The sequence below is a fragment of the Equus quagga genome, chromosome 15 (assembly GCF_021613505.1).
Source record: "Equus quagga isolate Etosha38 chromosome 15, UCLA_HA_Equagga_1.0, whole genome shotgun sequence".
NCBI classification, from domain to species: Eukaryota; Metazoa; Chordata; class Mammalia; order Perissodactyla; family Equidae; genus Equus; species Equus quagga.
Window position 1 is genome coordinate 92,151,415 of NC_060281.1, and position 22,926 is coordinate 92,174,340.

General features: G+C 36.6%; 1 protein-coding gene across 7 annotated transcripts in view; it reads right to left on the reverse strand.

Moving 5' to 3' along the window:
* SPECC1L (sperm antigen with calponin homology and coiled-coil domains 1 like) overlaps window positions 1-22,926 on the reverse strand; it is a 135,774-nt gene that overhangs the window by 21,438 nt on the left and 91,410 nt on the right. The gene's annotated exons all lie outside the window — the stretch shown is intronic.

Below are 22,926 nucleotides of genomic sequence, written 5' to 3' on the forward strand. Positions count from 1 at the left end.
AGAGAGAGTGAAGACCTCCTTAGTGGGGAGGAGTATTAATAGAAATAACATTCCACCCTCAACGTTGGACAGATGAGAAGAGGAGTCACGTGTGCAGAGGATGCTCCTCTATCCCGCAGCTCCTCCCAGCATGCGGTGACCAAGAAAATCACAGGACTCCTGAGCTTTGGGGGTCAATCTCTTCAGGTGAAGAAATCTATCTTCATGCAGGAAATTCACTCACTCTACAAGCTTCAAAATGCTCGGAAGGAGTAATGGCCCAGGGGGGTGTGGTAACACCAAGAGCCTGCGTTACCAAGGTAGACATTAGCAAGTATCATGTGAACACTTCAAACAACTTATTAAGAGAACTTCCTTTTCTCCTATTTGTCTACAGATAGCCTAACATTTCAAAGGAAGCTGTGAAGAACTGAGCTATTTTTATCTGTCCATCAGTTCTTACTCTACTGACTCTCTTCAATCCATGGGGACACGCGATTCTGGGAGAATAAAGGATAAGTGCTCCTTTGTTCTTGCTTAGTGAAAGAGGGTTGGGAAAACAAAAAAGAACCCCAAAAGGAAGCATGCTAGGAAACTACTGGCTGTACTGGAGCAGAGGTCGACAAATCCTCTCCCTAAAGAGCAAATATAAAACTGGACAAAATTGTCAAAAATAATCATTTCAGGGCTCGGGAAATCATTCAAAGGCAAATACATTGAGAAGCATTATTCATGAAAACGATCTAAAACTTCAGGCAAGAAGAGTGGGAGGCTGTGGTCCTCTTGCCTGAAGCTGTTCTCATCACTTTTCTTCTTTTAATTTTTGAAAAAACACAATACTGTATAAAGCAATAATTATAACACTGTACTATTGGGTTTATAACACAAATAAATCTAATATATTTGACAATAATAACACAAAGGAAGAGGGAGGAAATGGACCTACACTGGAGCAAAGTTGCTATATGTTACCGAGTTAAGTCAGAAAAACCTTAAACTGTGATAAGATGTATATTGTAACCCCAAGTGTAATCATTAGGAAAATAACCTTAAAAAAATAGCAATATGGTGATACGCAACTACACGCTACCTACAAGAAATGCACTAGAAAAAGATATAGCATGCTAAGTGTAATCATAAGAAAGCCAGAGTGGGTATATTAATATCAGACAAAGGAGACTTCAGAGCAAAGAATATTACTGGGGTTAAAGAAGGTCACTTCATAATGACAGAGGTAAATTTCTCGAGAGGACATAATCCTTAACATTTGTGTATCTAATAACAGTTTCAAAATATGCAAAGCAAAAACTATTAGAACAGCAAGGAGAAATAGAGAAATTCACAACTATAGTCAAGAGATTCCAATATCCCTTGCTAAACAATTGACAGAGTAAGTAGACAGAAAATAGTTAACAATACAGAAATGCACTCTCAACCAATGAACTATTCTCCGACAAGAGCAGAAGAGCATTTTTTACAACTATATACCATATTCTGGGTCAAAAAAGAGTCTCAATAAATTTAAAAGGGACTCAAGTCATAGAGAGTATGTTTTCTTGCCACAATTAGAAATCAAAACAGAAAGATCTCTGCAAAATCCTCAAGCATTTGGAAACTAAATAATATACTTCTAAATAATCCATAGATCAAAGAAGAAATCTAAAGGGAAATTAAATTAGTAAGTATTTTAAATTGAATAAAAATTAACACACTATATCAAGATTTGTGGGTACTAAAGTGGTACTTAAGGCACATTTCTAGCAATAAATCTCTATGGTGGAAAAAAGAAAAGCTTCAAATTAAGACAATTTCTACCTTAAGAAACTAAAGATGAGCAAATAAAACCCAAAGTAAGCAGAAGAAAGGAAATAATAAAGACCAGAGTATAAGGGAAGAGAGCAAGAGAGGAGGGAACAGAGAAGAACTACAAAAACATCCAGAAAACAAGTAACAAAATGGCGATAAGTACATACCTATCAATAATTACTGTAGATGTAAAGGGACCTAATGCTCCCATTGAAAGACACAGGGTGGCTGAATGGATAAAGAAACAAGACCCATATATATGCTGCTTATATGAGACACACTTCAGATAAAAAGATGCTCACAGCCTGAAAGTAAAAGATGGAAAAACATATTCCATGCAAATAGAAATGAAAAGAAAGCTCGGGAGGAAATAATTATGTCAGACAAAATAGGCTCTAAAACAAAAACTCTAACAAGAAACAAAAAAGGGTATTACATAATGATAAAGGGAACAATCCAACAAGAGGATGTAACACTTGCAAATATCGATGTGCCCAACACAGGAGTACATAAATACATAAAGCAAATATTAGTAAACATAAAAGGAGAAACTGACAGTAACATAATAGTAGAAGACTTTTAACACTCCACTTACATCAATGGATAAACCATCCAGATTGAAGATCAATAAGGAAACACTGGCCTTAAAGACACATTAGACCAGACAGACTTAAGACATTCCATCTAAAACAGCAGAATACACATTCTTTTTGGTAACATATGGAACATTCTCCAGGATAGATAACATGTTAGGCCACAAAACAAGTCTCAATAAATTTAAGAAAACTGAAATCGTATCAGGCATCTTTTCTGATCACAACAGTATGATACTAGAAATCAATTACAAGAAGAAAACTGGAAAAAACACAGACACTCAGAGACGCTAAACAACATGCTACTAAACAACCAATGGGTCAACGAAGAAATCAAAGAAAAATAAAAAAAATACCTTGAGACAAATGAAAACAAAAACACAACAGTGCAAAATCTATGAAATGCAGCAAAAGTAGTTATAAGAGGGAAGTTTATAACGACACAGGCCTATCTCAAGAAATAAGAGAAATCTCAAATAACAATCTAACTTTATATCTAAAGGAATTAGAAAAAGAAAATAAACAAAGCCCAAAGTTAGTAGAAGAAAGGAAATAATAAAGATCAAAAGGGGAATAAATGAATGAAAAGACTAAAAAAAACCAGGAAAATAATCAATGAAACTAGAAGCTGGTTCTTTGAAAAGATAAACAAAATGGACAAATCATTAGCCAGAATCATCAAGAAAAAAAGAGAGAGGGCTCAAACAAATAAAACCAGAAATGAAAGACGAGAAGAAGTTACAACCAACACCAGAGAAATACAAAAGATCATGAGAGATCATTACGAACAATTATATGTCAACAAATTGGACAACCTAGAAGAAATGTATAAATTCCTAGAATCATACAATTTTCCAAGACTGAATGAGAAAGAAATAGAAAATCTGAACACTAGTAATTACTAGTTTCATTACTAGTAATGAAATTGAATCAGTAATCAACAAACTCCCAACAAACAAAAGTTCAGGACCAGATGGCTTCACAGGTGAATTCTACCAAGCATTGAAAGAACAGTTAATACCTATCCTGCTCAAACTACTCCAAAAAAAATGAAGAGGAAGGATCACTCCCAAACTCATTCTACAAGGCCAGCATTATCCTGATACCAAAACCAGACAAAGACGTCACAAAAAAGGACCACTACAGGCCAATAGCCCTGATGAACTAGACGAAAAAATCCTCAGCAAAATATTAGCAAACCAAATTCAAAAACACATCAAAAGGATCATACACCATGATCAAGTGCAATTTATTCCAGGGATGCAAGGATGGTTCAATATCTGCAAATAAATCAATGTGATACATCAGATTAAAGAATCATATGATCATCTCAATAGATGCAGAAAAAGCAGATGACAAAATTCAAGATCCATTTATGATAAAAACCCTCAAGAAAGTGGGTAGAGAGGGAACACACCTCAAAATAATAAAGGCCATATAGGATAAACCAAAGCTAACATCATAGTCAATGGTGAAAAGCTTTGAAAGCTTTTCTTCTAAGATCACGAACAAGACAAGGATGCCCACTCTTGCCACTCTTATTCAACAGTGTTGGAAGTCCTAGACAGAGCAATAAGACAAGAAAATAAATAAATAAAAGACATCCAGATTGGAAAGGAAGAAGTAAAATTGTCACTATTTGCAGATGACATGATATTATATAGAAAACCCTAAAGACCCCACCAAAAAACTAATAGAATAAATGAATTCAGTAAAACTGCATGAGACAAAACAAACATACAGAAATCAGTTGCATTTCTATATACTAACAATGAACTATCAGAAAGAGAAATTAAGAAAATCCCATTTACAGTTATGTTGAAAAGAATAAAATACTCGGAAATAAATTCAACCAAAAAGGTGAAAGACCTGTACACTGAAAACTTTACAACACTGACGAAAGAAATTAAAGATGACACAAATAAATGAAAATATATAACATGCCTGTGGATTGGAAGAATTAACATTGTTTAAATGTCCATACTACCCAAAGCAATCTACAGATTCAATGCAATCTCTATTAAAACACCAATGGCATTTTTCACAGAACTAGAAAAAATAATCCTAAACTTTGTATGGAACCACAAAAGATTCTGAATAGCCAAAGCAATCTTAAGACAGAAGGACAAAGCTGGAGGTATCACGCTCCTTGATTTCGAACTGTACTATAAAACTATAGTAAACAAAATAGTACAGTAGTGGCAGAAAAACAGGCACACAGATCAACAGAACAGAATAAGAAGCCCAGAAATAAACCCACACCTATATGTGCGATTAATTTATAACAAAGGAGGCAAGAATATAAAATGGGGAAAAGGCAGTCTCTTCAATAAATGGTGTTGGGAAAATCGGACAGATATATGCAAAGGAATTAAACTGGACCACTTTCTTATACCATATACAAAAACAAACTCCAAATGGATTAAAGACTTCAATGTAAGACCTGAAACCATAAAACTCCTAGAAGAAAACATACGTAGTAAACTCTGTGACATCAGTCTTAGCAATATATTTTTTACTCTATCTCCTCAGGCAATGGCAACAAAACCAAAAATAAACAAATGGGACTACATCAAACTAAAAAGCTTCTGCACAGCGAAGTTAATCATCAACAAAACAAAAAGACAACTACTGAATAGGAGAATATATTTGCAAATGATATATCTGTTAAGGGATTAATATCCCCAAAATATGGAAAACTCAATATCAAAAAACCAAACAATCCAATTAAAAAAAGGAGCAAGGGCCAGCCCGGTGGCACAGCAGTTAAGTGCACATGTTCCGCTTCGGCAGCCTGGGGTTCGCCGGTTCAGATCCTGGGTGCGGACATGGCACCGGGTGGTAAGCCATGCTGTGGTAGGCATTCCACATATAAAGTAGAGGAAGATGGGCACAGCTGTTAGCTCAGGGCCAGTCTTCCTCACTGAAAAAAGGAGGATTGGCAGCAGTTAGCTCAGGGCTAACCTTCCTCAAAAAAAAAAGGAGCAGAGGACCTGAATAGACACTTTTCCAAAGACATACAGATGGCCAATATGTATTAAAAGATGGCTCAACATCACTAATCATCAGGGAAATGCAAATCAAAACCATAATGAGATATCATTTCACACCTTTCAGAATGGCTATTATCAAAAAGACAACAAATGACAAGTGTTGGCAAGCATGTGGAAAAAAGGGAACCCTAGTGCACTGTTGATGGGAATATAAATTGGTACAACCACTACAGAAAACAGTATGGAAGTTCCTCAAAAAATTAAAAATAGAACTACCATACAATCCAGGAACACCACTTCTGGGTATTTATCTGAAGAAAACAAAAACACTAGTTAGAAAAGATATATGCATCCCCACGTTCACTGCAGCATTATTTACAACAGCCAAGAAACGGAAGCAACCTAAGTGTCTATCAATAGATGAACAGATAAAGAAGATGTGATATGCATGGGAACATTACTCAGCCATAAAAAAAGAATGTAATCTTCCCATTTGTGATAACATGGATGGATCTAGAGGGTATTATCCTAAGTGAAATAAGCCAGACAGAGAAATAAGAATACCATATGATTTCACTTATATTTGGAATCTAAAAAGAACCAAAACAAATGAACAAACCAAACAGAAACAGAAACAGACTCACAGATACAGAGAACAAACTGGTGGTTGCCAGAGAGGAGGGGGTGGGCGGAAGGGCAAAAGAGGTGGAGATAAGAGGTACAAAATTCCAGTCAGAAAATAAATAAGTCACAAAGATGTAATGTCTAGCACAGGGAATATAGTCAACAATATTGTAATAACTTTGTATGACAACAAATGGTTACCAGTCTTATCAGGGTGATTATTTTGTAATGTAAATAAATGGTGAGTCACTGTGTTGTACACCTGAAACTAATACAATATTGTATGTCAACTATACTTCAATAAAAACAAAATCAGTCTCTTAAAAATAAATAAAATAAAGACCAGAATACAGATCTGAAAATAGAATGAAATGGAGAAATGAAAACAATAAATAAAGAAACTAAAAAAACTGGTTCACTGAGAAGATAAATTTAATAAACTTTTAGCCAGATTAATCAGGCAAAAAGAGACACTACAAATTGCAATATCAGGAATGAGAGCAAAGGCAACACTTCAGATTCTACAAATATCTAAAGGAAAATAAAGGAGTATTATGAACAACTTTATGCCAATAAATTCAACTTGGGTGAAATGGAGAGATTCCTTGAAAGACACAAACAACCAAATCTCACTCAAGAAGCATCTATTAAAAAAATTGAATTTGTAGTTAAAAACTTTTTCACAAACAAAACTCCAGGCCCAGATGACATCACTGGGGAATTCTACCAAATGTTTAAGGAAAGAAATAATATCAATTGTCTGTAAAGTTTTCCAGAAGACTAAAGAAGAGAATTCTTACCAACTCATTCTATGAGGTCAACATTACTCCGATAACAAATCCTGGTAAAGACATTATAAACAAAGAAAATTTTAGACCAATATTCCTCATAAACACAGAGGCAAAAAGTCTAAACAAAATTTTAACACACTGAATCCAGCAATATAGAAAAAGGATAATACATCATAACCAAGTGGAGTTTGTCCCAGGAATGCAAAGTTGGTTTCACATTCAAAAATAAATCATCTTAAACAACCAACAGAATCAAAGAAGAAATCACAAGGAAAATTAGAAAATAATTAGAGACAAAATGAAAATTAAAACACAACATAAAACTTATGTGGCACAGCAAAAGCAACATTAAAGGAGAAATTTATAGCTATAAACTCTTACACATTAAGAAATAAGAAAGATCTCAAATCAACAAACTAACTTTATATCTTAAGGAGCTAGAAAAAGAACAAATTAAACTTAAAGCTAGCAAAAAGAATGAAATAATAAAGATTAGAACAGAGATAAAATAGAGAACAGAAAAACAAAGAAAAATCAATGAAACCAAAAGTTGGTTCTTTGAAAAGATCAACAAACTTGACAAATTTATAGCTAGAGACTAAGAAAGAGAGAGAGAACACTCAAATTACTAAAAATCAGAAATGAAAGTGAGGACATTACTACCGATTCTACAAAAATGAAAAGGGTTATGAGAGAGAACTATAAACAATTGTTTACCAACAAATTGGATAACCTAAATGAAATGGACAAATTCCTAGAAACACAAAACCTACCAAGACTGAATTATAAAGAAATAGAAAATCTGAACAGACCTTCACCTAGTAAAGACATTAAATCTGTAATCAAAAGCCTCCTGACAAAGAAAAGCTCAGGACCTGAACGGCTTCACTGGTGAATTCTACTAAACATTTAAAGAAGAAATAACACCAATCCTTCTCAAACTTTTTCCAAAAACCCATGAGAAGCGAATACATCCTAACTCATTCTACGAAGCCAACAGTACCCTCATACAAAAAAGTCAGACAAAGACAACAAGAAAACAAAACATTCCTTATGAATACTGATGCAAAAATCCTCAACAGAATACTAGCAAACCAAATTCAGCAGCGTATTAAAAGGATCATTCACCATGACCAAGTGGGATTTATTCTTGGAATGTAAGGATGGTTCAAGATATGAAAATCAATTAATGTATAATATACCACATTAATAGAATGAAGGGGAAAAAAACACATGAGCACTCAACTGATGCAGAAAAAGCAGTGGACAAAATTCAACACCCTTTCATGATAAAAACACTCAACAAACTAGGAATAGAAGGAAACTATCTCAATGTAATAAAAGCCATATCTGAAAACCACCCCCAGCAAACAACATACTCAGTGGTAAAAGACTGAAAGCTTTTACTCTAAGATTAGGAACAAATCAAGGACGTCCACTTTCATCACTTCTATTCAAAACAGTACTGGAAGTTCTAGCCAGAGCAATTAGGCAAGAAAGAGAAATAAAAGGCATTCAAAAATGGAAAGGAAGAAGTAAAATGATCTCTGCAGATCATATGATCTTATATGCAAAAAACTCTAAAAATTCCACAAAAAAACTGTTAAAGCTAATAAATGAATTCAGCAAAGCAGGAGGACACAAAATCAACACAGAAAATCAGTTGCATTTCTATACACTAACAATAAACAATCTGAAAAGGAAATTACAAAACAATTCCATTTACAACAGCATCAAAAAAACCCCTAAAAACTTAGGAATCAATTTAACCCAGGAGGTGAAAGATTTCTACAATAAGAAATACAAAACACTGCAGAAAGAAATTAAAGAAAATACAAATAAATGGAAAGACATCCCATGTTCATGGATTGGAAGACTCAATATTGTTAATGTAATATTACCTACAGCAATCTACATATTCAACTCAACCTAACTATCAAAATTCCAATGAAATTTTTTGTAGAAATAGAAAAACTCATCCTAAAATTCATATGGAATCTCAAGGGACCCCAAATAGCCAAAACAATCTCAAAAAAGAACAAAGCTGGAGGACTCACACTTCCTGATTTCAGAACTTACTACATAGCTACTGTAATCAAAACAGTGTGGTAATGGTATAAGGACAGACATACATACCAATGGAATAGAATAGAGAGACTGGAAATAAATGATGAGGTTATTTATTTATTTAAAAATAAATAAATGTAGGGGCCGGCTCTGTGGCCGAGTGGTTAAGTTCGCGTGCTCTGCTGCAGTGGCCCAGGGTTCAGATCCTGGGTGCGGACATGGCACTACTCATCAGGCCACGTTGAGGTGGCGTCCCACATCCCACAACTAGAAGGACCTGCAACTAAGATATACAACTATGTACAGGGGGGGTTTGGGGAGATAAAGCAGAAAAAAAAAAAGAATAAAATAAAAATAAATAAATGTAAATGGTTTTTGACAAGGGTGGCAAGACTATTCAATGGGGAAAGGACAGTCTTTTCAACAAAATGGTGCTGGGAAAACTGGATATGCATTGGCAGAAAATTAAGTTGGACCCTTACCTTACATCATATACAAAAATTAACTCAAAATAGATCAAGGATAGGGGCTGGCCCTGGAGCCAAGTGGTTAAGTTCTCACGCTCCACTTCAGTGGCCCAGGGTTTTGCTGGTTTGGATCCTGGGCACAGACATCGCACCGCTCGTCAGGTCATGCTGAGGTGGCGTCCCACATGCCACAACTAGAAAGACCCATAATTAAAATATACAGCTATATACTGGGGGGGTTTGGGGAGAAAAAGCAGAAAAAAACAAAGAAACAAAAAAGAAGATTGGTAACAGTTGTTAGCTCAGGTGCCAACCTTAAAAAAAAAAAAAAAAAAAGGATCAAGACCTAAACATAAAACCTAAAATTATAACACTCTTAGAAAAAAAACATAGGGCAAAAGTTGTAGAACATTAGATTTGGCAATGATTTCTTGGATATGACACCAAAAGCACAAGCAATAAATGAAAAAATAGACAAACTGGACTTTGCAAGAGTAACTCACAGAATGGAAGAAAATAATTGCAAATCATATATCTGATAAGGGATTAATATCGAGAATATATAGAGAACTTCCACAACTTAACAACAAAAAATCATACAACTCTAATCAAAAACTTCAGGCAAAGGACTTGAATTGACGTTTCTCCAAAGAAGATATACCAACGGCCACTAGCACATGAAAAGATGCTCAACATCACTAATCACTAGGAAAATGCAAATCGAAACTACAATGAGATACCACTGAAGTGCACACTTAGAAATGGTTAAGATGGTAAATTTTATGTTATGTGTATTTTACCACAATAAAAATATTTTTAAAAGTAAATAAATGAATGTAATTCTCCATATTAACAAGCCAAAAAAGAAAAACCATATGAACATCTCAACAGATGCAGAAAAAGCATTTGAAACAATCTGGCATCTATTCCTGATAAAAGCTCTCAGCAATCTAGGAATAGAAGGGAAATTTCTCAGCCTGATTAAAGCCATTGACAAAACCTACAGCTAACAGTATGCTTACGACTGAATGCTTCCCCTCTAAGAAAGGGGTCAGAAAATGACGGCCCGCCTGCCAATTTTGATTGAAACGCAGCCACGCTGATTCATTTGCATATTACCTATGGCTAATTTCGAGGTACAACAGCAGAGTTGAACAGTTGCAATAGAGACTTGTGACCCACAAAGTCTAAAATATTTACTGTTTGGTCACTTAAGAAAAAAATTTGCTGACCCCTGCCCTAAGATCAGAAATAAGACAAGGATATCTGCTCCCATGACTTCTATTCAACATTGTACTGCAGTTGCCAGCCAGTACAATAAGTCAAGAAAAAGGAATAAAAAGTATCTAGATTGTAAAGGAAGAATTAAAACTGTCTTCGTTATAGATGGCCAAATTGTCAATGTAGAAAATGTGATGAAACATATTTTTTCCATTTTTCGTATTCAGGAGTACTAGCTACCTAGTACTTACAACCCAAGAAGCCTCCCTTGGCCCTTCTAAAACTAACCACTATTCTGAGTAACCTCTGCTGTAACCACCACCAGATTAATAGACCAATCCTGCCACTTTAGGGGCTTCAATTAAGTTGCATCGCACAGCTTGTACTCTCAATCTGGCTGCTTCTGCTCAGTATTCTGTTTGTGAGATTCATCCATGCTGCAGTAGTTTGCTCTTTTGTGTTTCAATACAGTACGCTAGACATCACAGGCTATCTATCCATTCACCCCTTGATGAATATTTGGGTTGCCTTCAGTTTTTGACTCTTACCAAGACCGTAAATGATCTCATACGTGTCATTTGGTGAACACATGTATGTACTTCTGCTGCGTTTACACCTGGGAGTGAAACTGCTTGCTCCTCTGATACGTGAATATCCCGCTTCAACAGCTACCTCTAAACAATGTTCCAAAGTGCTCGAACGCTCCACAATCCATCAGTAACGTCTACTGTTCCTATTGTTCTACTTCCTTCTCAACGCTAGGTATTATCAGCTTTAAAATGACGCATTTTCTGTGCATCTAATCTGCTGTAGTATTATCTCATTGTGGTTTTAATATGTATTTCCTTGATGATTAACGATTTGAGCACTTTTTCAGCTGTTTATTGGCCACTGGATATCCTTTTTCAATGAAGTGCCTGTGAAGTCTTCTTAGCAGACAGTGTAAGTCCTCCAACTTTGTTTTCCAAGACTGCCTGGGCCATCTGGCCATGTGGATTTCCATAAAAACGTTTTAATCAGCTTGTCAGTTTCCATTAAAAAAAAAGAAAGAAAACCGTGCTGGCATTCTGACTGGGATTACATTTACTTTATAGATTATCTGCTCCTCCAATCAATGAATTTGGCATATCATGCCATTTACTTAGGTCTTCTTTAATTTCTGACAATTATATTTTATGTTTTTCTCTCTTCTATACTTCTCTCAGATTTATTTTATGTTCTTGATTTTTAAATGTTAATAAAAATTAGATGTTTAATTTTTTTCAATTATTTGTCATTAATTCTAGTATTTTATTTGCAGCTTTGTTAGGATTTTCGACATCATAATTACATTTATGAATAAAGAGTTTTATTTTTTTCTTTCCAGTCATTACACCTTTTATTTCTCTTTCTGTCTTACTGCCTTGGCTAGGACTTTCAATACAATGCTGAAGAGAAGCGGGGGGGGACCAGACAGTCTTGTTGCTTTCCTCCTCTCCTGAAGAAAGCTTTCAATGTTACCATTAAGCTTGATGTCTACTATAGATTTTTTTCTTGATACCCTTTATTAGACTAAGGAAAGTTCCCTCTATCCCTGGTTTGTTAGAAATTTCTTCCTTTGTTTTTTTTAAATAATGAACAGTTGCTGAATTTTATCAAATGCTTTTACTACACCTATTGAGATCAGATCATATTTATCCTTTCATTTTGAGAACTTACTCTGAAAGATTTTAATTCTTTGAAATTATCTGAGACTTGTTATAAGGCTCAGCATACGGCCAATTTTGATAAACATCCTGTGGCCAGTTGAAAGAAATGTGCGGTCTGCAGTTGTCTGGTGCAGCATTTTACAGCTGTCAGGACAAACTAGTTAAGAGTGTCACTCAAATCTTCTACAGCTCTACTGAAATTTCCTGTTTGCTTTTTATTAGTTACTGAAAGAGGTGTGTTCAAATCTCTAAGTCTGACTGAGGGCCTGTCTCTGTCTCCTCTTAGGTCTGTCGGTTTTCGCTTTATGTTCTTTGGGGCTATGTTAGACGCACACAACCTCAGGATGCCCTGCGTGCCCGTGAAGTCTCTTAGTGGGCAGTGTAAGTCTGCCAACTTTGTTTCCTGAGACTGACTTGACTGTTGTAGTTGTTCCGATTCTTCCATCATAATGAAATGCCCCCTGCATCTTCAGTAACATATCTTGCTGCGACGTGCACTTTGTCTGAAGTTAGTATAGCTCTCCCAGCTTTGCATTAGTGTTTGCATATTATGTATCTTTTTCGATTCTTTTATCTTCAGTCTTTCCATTTAAAGTGTGTCTTTTGTATGCAAAACATGGTTGGGTTTGCTGCTTATAACCCAAAACTCTTTATCCTTTAATGGAATATTCAGTCTATTTACATATAGTGCAATTGTAATATATTTGGGTTTAAATTTACTACTGTATTTTTAGTGCTTTGTTCCTTTTCTCTCCTTTCTTGCCTTCTTTTGGATTAATCGAGTATTTGTCATTATCTCATTTCCCCCTTCTATTAGCATCTTAATTTTCTATTTTTTTACTGTTTTAGTTGTCATCATATATAATTTTAAAATTTCCAGCAGCCACATAAAAAGACACATAATATTAATATCTTATTTAACCTAATATATTAAAACATGATCATTTCAATATGCATCCATTTTTTTAAAATGGGATATTTTACATCATTTTTTCATACTATCTTCAAAATCTGGTGTATATTTTACAATTAGAGCACATCTCAATTCAGACTAGCCATATTTTTTCTGTTGTTTTGTTTTTGCTGAGGAAGATCTGTTCTGAGCTAACATCTGCTGCCAATCTTCCTCTTTTTCTATGTGAGAGCCACCACAGCATGGCCACCGACAGATGAGTGGTGTAGGTCTGTGCCTAGGAAATGAACCCAGGCCACCAAAGTGGAGCGCGCCAAATTTAACCATGAGGCCACTGGGGCTGGCCCCAGACTCGCCACATTTTAAGTTCTCAACAATCACATGCAGTCAATGGCCACTGTATCATGACAGTGCAGCCCTAGAGATTTATAGCATGTGACCCTTATTAACACACACCATAAATTAAGAATTTTATAACTTTCTGGACAATACAAGGACCTTACAACATGTTAATTACATTTACTGACCCACCAACCTCTTGAGACATTTTGTCTTATATTTTTAACCTAAATATATCCTTAAACAGGACATTTTTATTATACCACGCAGTCAATATTCATTTATACTTATTCATATACTTATTCTTTCCATTGCTTTTTATTCCTTCCCGCAATTTTGTTTCCCTGTGGGATTATTTTCTTTCTGCTCAAAAAATTTCCCTTTTTTTGTTCAGAGTGGGCCTGCTGGTGACAAATTCTGATTTTGCTGATCTATGGAGAAGTCAGCTGCCAATCTTATCACTACTTCACTGAAGCTAATCTCTTTTTTTCTCTGTTTTATGATTTTTCTCACTGACTTTGCTTTCAGCAGTTTTACTATGACACTTCCATCCTTCCCTCTCCTGGGATTCCAATTACACATATGTTAAACCTTCTATTGTGCTACATGTGTCTGTATGGTCTTACGTATTTTTATCCTTTCATCTTTTAGTGCTTCATTATGGACATTTTTAGCTAATCAATCCTCCAATTCACAAATCTTTATTGTGTCTAGTGTGCTGTTAAATACATGTATTGGAGTTCCTAATTTCAGCTATTATTTTTTTTTGTTTTAAAATTTCCATTTGATTCTATTTTATAGATTCCAGTTCTCTGGTAAAATTCTCTCCATCCATTTTGGTTTTTGGGTTTTTTCTTCATCTATTTTCTTGAACACATTAATCAGTTATTCTAAAGGCCTGAGAGTTCCAGTATCTGGATCACCTGAAGTTCTTGCTATTGTTATTTCCCTTGATTTTCAGTCATTTGATCATATTTATTGGCATGCCGGTATTTCCGATGGAATGCAAGACTGTGTATCAGAGTGTAAGGGGCTGAATGATGTCATCTCCTTCCAGAGGTTTTAAGTTTCTTCTGGCAGCCACCTAAAGTTAGGGCTGATCACCTTGAGCCAATCAGTGAAAGCTCTGAAGCTGAATTTCAAGCTGATCCCTTCCAGCCAACCCTTACTTGTAAGGCATACTTCTTTAGAGGTCTCTACTCAAATCCTGGCTGTTTGCCAGGATCACTCCTCTGTGGCTGGCCTTGATCTCTAATTTTGTCTCCCTAGTACTGTGAGAACAAAACCTGTGCTTAAGTTTTTATCCTCCTGGCAGCAGCTTTCTAATAAATCTCTAAATTTCTCTAAATCTACCTCCACACGGCTCAGAATGTGACAAATACCCTGAGAGCAAAAGCTCAGTCAATTGTAGACTTCCCAACTCTGAGACTGTCTTTTCCCCGGGATTTGGGATGCTCAAATTCTGGCTGCCTTAGTAGCTCTGAGTTCAGATTTCAGCCTCCCAACTCGGTGATTCTGAAACAAACTCTGAACCACTGCTTTCTGTGTGGTCTCTGCCCCATGCCAGGAGTTGGCAAAGGCTCCAGGGGTTTAAGAGAGCAGGAGTAGATATGGGGCTCAACGCAACGCGTTTTCTTTCTCCCTGCGCTGCTGGGTCCTGCCAGATTTGTCCTGGCTGCCTTGGTGAGTCCCCAGAGCCTTCAAAGATTCTTTTTTTTTTGTATTTTAAACAACTTTTATAGTAGTTCTCAGCAGAGTTTGGTTTGATATTCTATCATAACCATAAACAGAAGCCCAGATTGAGTTTTAATTGCTGATGTGTATTTTACTGACTAGTCCACAAACTTCCTCAGAACAGGAGCTACCTTTTTATATCCTGATTTCTGCTTAACACCCAGCACACTATCTGGCACAGCTTAGGATGTATTTGGTAACTTAATTTTTCTATTAGGAAAAATTGCTAGAATGCAAATAAAGCATAGTAGGTAAAAATACCACTTCTAAATCATTCAAGTCCATCAATTCTTCTGATTCCACTAATTTCTACTAAGAAAGGTACAACCTTTTCTTCTTCGGCCCAAGCACTAATGAGCAAATCCGCCAATAAAACTGCATTCTTAATGCTTATTTGAGATTAAATTACCGCAGGCAGTACTAAAAGGTTTTGTTCATTTATTAAACTATTCTGTACTAGATTAAGTGATTTCATTATCCTTTGGACTAACTAATCCATTTCTAGGTCTGGCATTTTATCAGAAAACAATGAGATTTTTCATCCAAAGAAAAGCTCTCTTAAATTAACCTCAGAGCCTCCTTGATTACATTCAGTTGGGTTTTTCCAGAACAAGAAAACAATGGAACAACGGAAGCTATTAAATGTAAAATTTAGAACCAAAGAAAAATTTACTGAAAGTATAAACTCTTTTCCCTTTCACCTGGTTACTCCTGTATTATCAATCTGGTACTGTCAATCTCTAAAGTAACAGATGAAAGAATTGAAAGTAGCTGCCTCCGGGAAGAAGAAATCACAGAGGTGATGGAACAGGGCAGCAGATCATCAGTTCTCTCTATAAGCACTTAAGAATTATTAGAGTTAACTGTATACTTAAATTTAAATTTAAAAATGTAATTGTGTAGAAACTGAGGCACCGATTTAAAAAAAAAAAAAGCAGAGTTAATCCTTAAGGCAATAGTTCCAAAGGTTGTTTATGTAATGCCATGGACTCACGATGTAGCTGTGAGGTAGTCACTTATCTTTGTGGGGGGTTTCAGTCCCACATTTGTTTTTTCATTTTTTTTGTTTTTGTTTTTTTGAGGAAGATTAGCCCTGAGCTAACATTCGCCGCCAATCCTCCTCTTTTTGCTGAGGAAGACTGGCCCTGAGCTAACGTCTGTGCACACCTTCCTCTATTTTTTTTATATGTAGGACGCCTGCCACAGCCTGGCTTCATGAGCTGTGAGTAGGCCCGCACCAGGAATCCCAACTGGCAAACCCTAGGCCACCGAAGCAGAGCATGTGAACTTAGGTGCTATGCCACCAGGCCACATTTGTAAACCTGAACGTCAGGAAATCAGAACGTCAAGGTCCTTTCAACTGTAATACTCTAGTATTCTAAAACTTCAATGAACAGTGAGTGACAGGGCACAATTTAAAAGAGAAAAATCTATTTGTTAGATAAAAGCAAACTCACAGGGCTTGTTTTGTAATGGAGGGTTAATCAAATTACAACGATTAGCACAATTATCTTAGGATGACTCTTAAGAGAGCCAGAGGAAGATGATACGGTATTAGGGAATCCATCTCTGTTGATGAGACAGCTCCAACGACATAAAGCACGCGCGGTCGGGGCAGTGATGATGCATGTGGGGCCTGAGAGAGCAGTATGTGCTAAGTGTCACGTAACAGCTCCTGCTCTAGTGAGCTAGTCAAATGTCACAAACTGCCTCACCCTGCAGACTGTGAGTAGTCAGAGACCAAATGATTGGTCCCAAACTGCTGGCTCCAAAGGATGGGTATGCTCATTTACAGCTAGATAAGGAAAAGGCTCTGGCACTTCTTATATGGCTCTTGACAAATTGAGAGCTCTATCAGATACATCTTTCAGTTTAAAAAGATGATGCATTTCAGACTGTCCAATTTTAACTCCCAGACCTTGAAATAAAAGAACCAGCATCCTATCTACTTTTAAATAGCAAAAACAGACATCTGTCTCACAGGAAACAGAAACCAGACAAACAAAAAAGCCATACATACACATCATTATAGAAGCATCCGTAGGAAGTAAGGGGGAAACTGGGTTTGTAGCACAAGTCTGTCGAGTGTACAAAAACTTTTCTTTATGGATGTTAAATTTACTGTTTTGCATTATATTTCCTCCTGCATTCTAAGCACCCAGTAAATGAAAAAAAATTTAAATTAAGTTCTTAAGTAATTGATTTGTGTATTTTTTTTTTTTTGAGGAAGATTAGCCCTGAGCTAACTAGTGCCAATCCTCCTCTTTTTGCTGAGGAACACTGGCCCTGAGCTAACATCCACACCCATCTTCCTCTACTTTATATGTGGGACGCCTACCACACCATGGCTTTTGCCAAGCAGTGCCATGTCTGCACTCGGGATCTGAACCGGCGAACCCCGGGCCACCAAGAAGCGGAACGTGCGCACTTAACCACTGTGCCACTGGGCCGGCCCCTGTGTATATTTTTTTTAACCTAACACAATTTACCTTAAAATCACAGAATCAGACAATTTAAGTGGGAAGGAACGAAGAGACATTTAGTTAAATCACTGATATAATGCCTAAACTACCCCAATAACTTGATTATTTAATTATTCAATCCACTTGATGCTTGGCAAAGTTCCATAATTAAGGGGGAGGTACTATACAATTATCTAAAATTACTCAATTTAAGTAGTAGTCAAGGAACATTTAAAGCTTATGTTACAAGAGGACATCCAATAACATAGAAGAAAATAATAATTTAAAAATCTATTAGGGGCCAGCCTGGTGGCATAGTGGTTAAGTGTGTGCACTCCGCTTCGGCGGCCTGGGGTTCACGGGTTTGATCCCGGGTGCAGACCTACACACTGCTCATCAAGCCATGCTGTGGTGGCATCCCACATACAGAATAGAGGAAGACTGGCACAGATGTTAGCTCAGGGCCCATCTTCCTCATCAAAAAAAAAAATCTATTAGACATGTAGTATAAGCGAGGAAATGTGCATGACTGCCTCAGTTACTTTTCCATTTTACAGAAGAGGAAACTGAGGCTCAAAGAGGCTAAGTAATTTGCATAAGGCCACAAAATTAAGGGGCAGAGCTGACATTCAAACCTTACCTGACACTCAAGTCCAAGGTCTTAATCACTACTCTATGTATGATTCTCAGTGTGGTCTATGGATTACTTGCAGTGCTGTAAAAATGGAGATTCCAGGGTCTCACTTTATACCTCTTGAACCACAAATCTTTAGGAGTGGTTCTCAGAACAGGCACTTTTCCCATGATCTTCACAAGTTTTTACATACAAATTTGAGAACCACTGTTCTAAAGATGACCCTCCAACGTATTCCATTATGTTCAATATACAGGTTCATACAGTTACTCAGCTCTGCCATGTGCTGAGCCTTATTCTAGTTGCTGAGGAGGCAAAGACAGGCCCTTCTAAGGGGCTACACTCTAGAAAGCAAGACAGACAAGCCAACTGACAACTCTGATACCCTTATGATATATCCTTTGTGATTTGGGAAAAGAGGGAAAATGAATTACAGATGCAAAGACCCCCAAAGAAAATGCTCTGAAATACAGAAAACATTCTGTTCTGGACTGAGTTCCAGTCAAGGAAGAACTGTGCTCCATGGGCTCTGTGAGGAGGGAGTCGGGAGGAGCGGCGCGTGCACGGGATGAACCCTTGCAGAGATGGAGCAGGGCAGAAACAATCTTGCATAGACGCCAACTTCTGAGCTGACAGAGCAGAGACTCCTCAGGTGGAAAGGTGGAATGAAACGATGGTGGGCATTTAGGGCCAAGGTGAGACTGAGGATTTCCTAAGAAGCAGGAGGAGTCAATAAGGCTACATAGGGGCCAGATCAATCATAAGAGGCCTTGTTCCCCTTGGACTTTAACTGAATGGCAAAAGGGAAGCAGCTTAAAGAGATATAAGAAGATCATAATTTCAAGCTATTTTGGAAGCAGAATAGAAGATGGACAGGAAGATGAGAAAATTACTTATGTCCATGTAAAAACTTGAATACCACATTCACAGCAGCATTATATGTAACAGCCAAAACAACCGTAATGGCCATCAACAGATGAATGGATAACAAAATGCGGTATATATCCATACAATGGAATATTATTTGGTCATAAAAAGGAGTATTCACAGCATGGACGAACTTTGAAAATATTACACTAAATGAAAGAAGCCAGTCACAAAGAGCCACACATTGTACAACTCCATTTATAGGAAGTGTCTAGAACAGGCAACTCTATAGGGCTAGAATGAAGATCAGGGGTTGCCTACAGCTAATGAGGAGTGATTGCTAATGGGTACAGGATTTCTTTTTGGATTGATGAAAATACTCTAAAATTGATTTTGATGATGGTTGCACAACTCTTTGAATACACTAAAAACCACTAAAATGTACATTTTAAATGGGTGAATTGTACCTTATGTGAAGTAGATTTCAATAAAAAAATGCTCTAAAAGAAAAAAAATTAAGAGATTACACAATATCAATTTATGCCTGAGACTTCAGTCCCAGATTAAACTTGTAGCCACCGGCATTGACGTTCCAGCCACTAAGCAAAGCTGAGAGTATCGGTTTCATACCTGCTTTCACGTCTGGAGTATCAAAGTCCTTCAGGCTGGAGTTTTGTGTTGGGCTTCTTTCACCTGGCATATTTTCAAGGTTCACCCATATTGTAGCACGTGTCAAAACTTCCAATCCATGGACAAGGGATGTCTTTCCATTTACTTAGATTTTCTTTCAGTAATGTTTCATAGTTTTCAGTGTACGAGCCTTGTGCCCCCTTAGTTAAACCTATTTCTAAGTATTTTATTTTTTTTGATGCTATTATAAACAGAAGTGTCGTCAATTTCATTTTTTAGAATTTTCATGCAAAGTGATTTGTAAATTGACATTGTATCCTGCAGCTTTGCTGAATGTTTATTACATCTAACAGTTTTTATGTGAATTCTTTAAGGTATCAATCATGTCATCTGCAGACAAAAATAGTTTTACTTACTTTTCAATGCCTTTTATGTCTTTCTCTTGCCCAACTGCCCTCACTAGAACTTCCAGTTAAAATGTTGAATTTTAAATAGTGAGAGTGAACATTCTTTCCTGTTTCTGATCTTAAGGGGAAAGCATCGAGTCTTTCACAATTAAGTATGATTTTAGCTGTGAGTTTTCCTTGTGGGCCCTTGAACAGGTTGAGAAAGTTCTCTTCTATCTCTATCTAGTTTAAGTGTTTTTATCATGAATGGGTTTTGAATTTTGTCAAATCTGCATCTACTGAGATGATTTTGTGTTTTTTCCCTCTATTCTATTGATATGGTGTATTACACATTGATTAAGTTTCATATGTTGAACCAACTTTGCATTCTTGGAATAAATCTCACTTCGTCATGGTGTATAATTCTTTTTATTTGCAGCTGGATTTTGTTTGTCAGTATTTTGTTTAGGATTTTTGCATAAGGAATATTGGTCGGTAGTTTTCTTTCACCTGTGATGTCTTTTTCTGACTTTGTTATCAGAGTAATTTTGGCCTCACAGGATGAGTTAGGAAGTGTTCTCTCTTCTATTTTTGGAAGAGTTTGAGAAAGACTGGTGTTAACTCTTCTTTTAAATGTTTGGTAGAATTCACCAGTGAAGCCATCTGGTCCTGGGCTTCTCTTTGTTGGAAGTGTTTGATTACTAACTCAATCTCTTTAGTTGTTATGTCTATTCAGATTTTCTTTCTTCTTGAGTCAATTTTGATAGTTTGTGTATTTCTAGGAATTTGTCCATTTCATCTAGGTTATCCAATTTGTTGGCATATATAATTGTTCATAGCATTCCTTTTTATTTCTATGAGATCATTAGTAATGTCTCTTTTATTCCTGATTTTAGTAATTTTAGTTTTCTCTTTTCTTCCCTTTGTCAACCTAGCTAAAGGTTTATCAGTTTGTTGATCTTTTCAAAGAACTAACTTTTGGTTTCATTTGATCTTCTCTACTATTTTTCTATTTCCTTTACCTCTGCTCTAAACTTTATTATTTCCCTCCCTATGATTGCTTTGGGTTTAGTCTGCTCTTCTTTTTTTACTTTCTTAAGGTGAAAAATTAGGTTATTGATTTGAGATTTTTCTTCTTTTTAAAGATAGGTGTTTACAGATATAAATTTCCCTCTGAGCGCTGCTTTCAATACTTCCCATAAGTTTTGGCATGTTGTGAATTTTCCTTCTGTTACTAATTTCTAATTTCATTCCATTGTGATCAGAAAAGGTACTCCGCATAATTGCAATCTCTTAAAATTTATTGGGACTGGTTTTATGATTTAACACATAGCCTATCCTAGACTGTTTTATGTGCACCTGAGAAGAATGTGTATTCTGCTGCTGTCAGGTAGAGCGTTCTATAGATTATCTTATAGGTCTAGTTAGTATGTAGTTCATATATACAGTATATAGTTCAAGTCTTGTATGTCCTTGCTGATTTTCTATTTAGTTGTATCCCAATCATTTACTTTTTTTTCTAAGTAATTTTTTTTTACTATGGTAAAACATACATAAAATTTATCATTTTAACCATATTTAAGTGTACAGCTCAGTGGCACTAACTATATTCACAGTGTTGTGCAACCATTACCACCATCCATCTCCAGAACTTTTTTCTTTTTGAGGAAGATTAGCCCTGAGCTACATCTGCTGCCAATCCTCCTCTTTTTGCTGAGGAAGACTGGCCCTGAGCTAACATCCTTGCCCATCTTCCTCTACTTTATATGGGGGACGCCTGCCACAGCATGGCTTGCCAAGAGGTGCCAGGTCCACACCCAGGATCCAAACCAGCAAACCCCAGGCCACCGAAGCGGAACGGGTGAACTTAACCGCTGCACCAGCAGGCCAGCCCCTTTTTCATCTTGCATAATGGAAACTCTGTACTCTTTACCCCCCACCATTAGCCCCTGACCCAGCCCTTGGCAACCACCATTCTACTTTCTGTCTCTATTAATCGGACTACTCACATAAGTGGGCTCATAAAATATTTGTCCTTTTGTGTATGGCTTGTTTCATTTAGCATAATGTCTTTAAGGTTCATTCATGTTGCAGCATGTGTTAGAATTTCTTTCCTTTTTTAAGGCTGAATAATAGCCCACTGTATGGGTATACTACATTTTGTTTATCCATCCATCTGTCGATGGACACTTGGGTTGCTTCCACCTTTTGGCTATTCTGACTAGTGCCGCTATGAACACAGGTGTACAAACATCTGACCAAGTTCAGGTTTTTCATTATTTTGGAAAGGTATACACACACGAGGAGCAGAATTGCCGGATCATAGGGTCAGTCTGTGTTTAATATCTCGGTAACCTGCACACTTTCTTCCACAGCAGCAGCACTGTTTCACATTGCCATCGCCAGTGCACAGCGGTTCCGGCTGCTTTACATCCCCATCAACGCTAGCAGTCTCCTGTGTATCAAATGCAAGCTGGAGACACGCAGACGCTTATCAAATCCTCGTTGACTATTTGACTTTCTAAGAACTGAAAGTCGATTGCAATACACTTGGCTCTTTTATCCTAAATGAGCTGAGGATCACTGCTGAAATGATGTACTAATTTGTCCAAAAGGGATTTATTGATGGCAGATCTTCTCAACCTGCTTCTCCACTACCTTATTACCTCTTTTACACAAAAATTGTTGGAAAATGTTATTGCTTAGTTCTTTTATGTCATTTTGGTGAGATG